This window comes from Liolophura sinensis, chromosome 11, assembly GCF_032854445.1.
Source record: "Liolophura sinensis isolate JHLJ2023 chromosome 11, CUHK_Ljap_v2, whole genome shotgun sequence".
NCBI lineage: Eukaryota > Metazoa > Mollusca > Polyplacophora > Chitonida > Chitonidae > Liolophura > Liolophura sinensis.
In genome coordinates, this window is record NC_088305.1 from 6,741,770 (window position 1) to 6,744,639 (window position 2,870).

Consider the following 2,870-nt stretch of genomic DNA (forward strand, 5'->3'; position numbering starts at 1 on the left):
GAGAATGCATCAATTTCACTTATTATGCATCAGTTAAACATAAATTGATGAGAAAAAATATTAAAAATAGAGTTAATAAACTTTGAGTAATACTTTTACCTTTCTGAAATTAAAAAATGCTGCTGTATTTTGAATATGTTTTACCAAGAGCAAAAGAATTAAAGACATAATAATGCAAAGGTGTGAAACATATGTACAGTGAAAAATGAATATTTCTTAATATTTTAACAATTATAATAATTTGAATGAATTTATGCAATCTTATCAAGGGAAATGGTAAACTTACCCTGCAAAACAAGTGCAGTGAGGCATTTCCGAGTGTTTTTTTTTTCTCCATTTTTAACGTCTTATCTGGAATAATTGGATGTTACGAACACATTTGAAATACTTGCTTGAGCCCATGCCAATGCTGTGAACGTTTACACCTATATTTAGAAATCCATTATCGCAATTGTTAGGATTATTACATCTTTTGTTCGATAATTCCAAGCACCAATATCTCCTAAGCTGATAAAGCTAGAGAAATCAAACTCAGCCGTACCAATATTGAACACATGACATATCGTTTTTTCTGTGTGTATGGTTTGGGCTTTGTGTTGTACTTAGCCACTTTTTCAGTCGTATGTCGACGAGGAATCGTTAGGAATGTGCACATTTATTCTGTTTTCTTGCAGCGGAGCGAGTCTTTGCTGCCAGAGAGCTGCAGTCCTGTTTCCCTGCTCCATCACTGCTGAGCGCCAAGCGAGTCAGCAACTACAAGTGTTAGTACCATATTTAAAGTCTCTGGTATAACCCAACCCGGGTTTGATCCCGGGCCTCTCGATTTCAAAGTGAACACTCTAACTATTAGACCACCAAAGCGGTCATATGGTTTGATTATTTTATTTATTTGATTGGTGTTTTACGCCGTACTCTAGAATATTCAGTTAGAAGACGGCAGCCAGCAGGATGGTGGGAGAAAGCCGGACAGCGCCCGGGGGAAATCCACGACCGTCTGCAGGTTGCTGGAAGTCCAGCATGTCTGGCATCTCTCTGGCGTAAAACACCAATTAAATAAATGATAAAATAATTCATAATAGCACTTATTTAATATATGACAGCCTGTATCTTATCTCACACAACAAGTACCTCGCCAAACATAAAGGGAAGAGGAAAGATACGAACTCCTTTACTAACGAATTCGTTACTTCACTGTACCATGACGGATGCCTGACAAAATATGGTCGAAAAACGAAGTTTAAACTTGCCAAAACATGACGAATCTGATCACATTATAAAGTTTATTTTATACATATGAAGCCATACGTTAACAAGAACAAAACTTTGACAGCACATGAAAGATTCAGTAAAGAGATTTTTCTGGTTAACGTTGATTTTTATATTTTAAATAAAAGACACAGTACCTCGATTGAACGAAAAATTAGTGTTTTTAATGGAGAGTGCATTTTGGCGGGCTATTACTAAGCAACCATCTCTTTTATGGCCATATTACTTTTATGGGTAATTCGACCAAGTTTTATACTTCTGATTTGGAGCTTTACAGAACTGTGATGGGATTTTGAAATTTTCACTTTCTTATCCTACCTTTCTGGGGTCGATTCTCCGCCTTACCGTACCAGGTTCTTTTTCAATCAAAAAGTATCAGTACAGAGCCTGCATCTGAAAAAGATGTACTCTTTCTTTTGACTCTCCTTAGTAGGTCCATTGCACATAACCCCGAAAAGTCTCAGGTCCAAATCCAGTTTATTCCTACTCGTTCCTACTTTTTTTTCTTTTTTATGAACAACGTATATATATATATATATATATATACATATATATATATATATATATATATATATATATATATATATATATATATAGGCGTTCATAAGGATACAAGAAATGCTAACACGGCAATATCGTGGATCCTGACAACATAACCTGGCTAACCGTTTTAATTTATTCTATTCATTTACCGCGCTAGCGCAGCGTAATGAGCCCTTCAACAATGAGACGCCGTGAGTTCAAGTCCGCCTCATGCTGGCTTCCTCTCCGGCCGTACGTGGGAAGGTCCTTTAGCAATCTGCGGATGGTCGTGGGTTTCCCCCAGGTTCTCTCCGGTTTCCTCCCACCATAATGCTTATTTATTTAATTATTAGACACCATTGTTGTTTAACACCATACACGAGAATTTAAGACGGATGTCATTTTTCGAACCTTAAACTTAACCAGGTACATATCGAATCTTAATTGTTTTCGCAGTTTAATTCTGTGATGCTAGTGCACATATACACAGCGAATCATTATTGTCTTGGCCGTTTCATTCCGTGAGATTAGTATAAAGGTACACAGCGAATCTTAATTGTTTTGGCAGTTTAATTCTGTGATGTTAGTATGAAGGTACAAAACGAATCTTAATTGTTTTGGCAGTTTAATTTTGTGATGTTAGTGCGGAGGTGCATAGCGATTATTTATTGCCTTAGCAGTTGTATGCTTTAAGGTGAGTACGCAGATTAATAGCGAATCGGTATGATCTTGGCAGTTTCTTTGCGTGATGTTAGTATAAAGGTACACAGCAAATTACTATTGTCTTGGCAGTTTAATTCTGTGATGTTAGTATGAAGGTACATAGCGAATCGGTATTATCTTGGCAGTTTAATTCTGTGATGTTAGTATGACGGTATATAGCGAATCTTAATTGTTTTCGCAGTTTAATTCTGTGATGTTAGTATGAAGGTACAAAACGAATCTTAATTGTTTTGGCAGTTTAATTCTGTGATGTTAGTGCGGAGGTGCATAGCGATTCTTTATTGTCTTGGCAGTTTCATTCCGTGATGTTAGTATGAAGGTACATAGCGAATCTTAATTGTTTTGGCAGTTTAATTCTG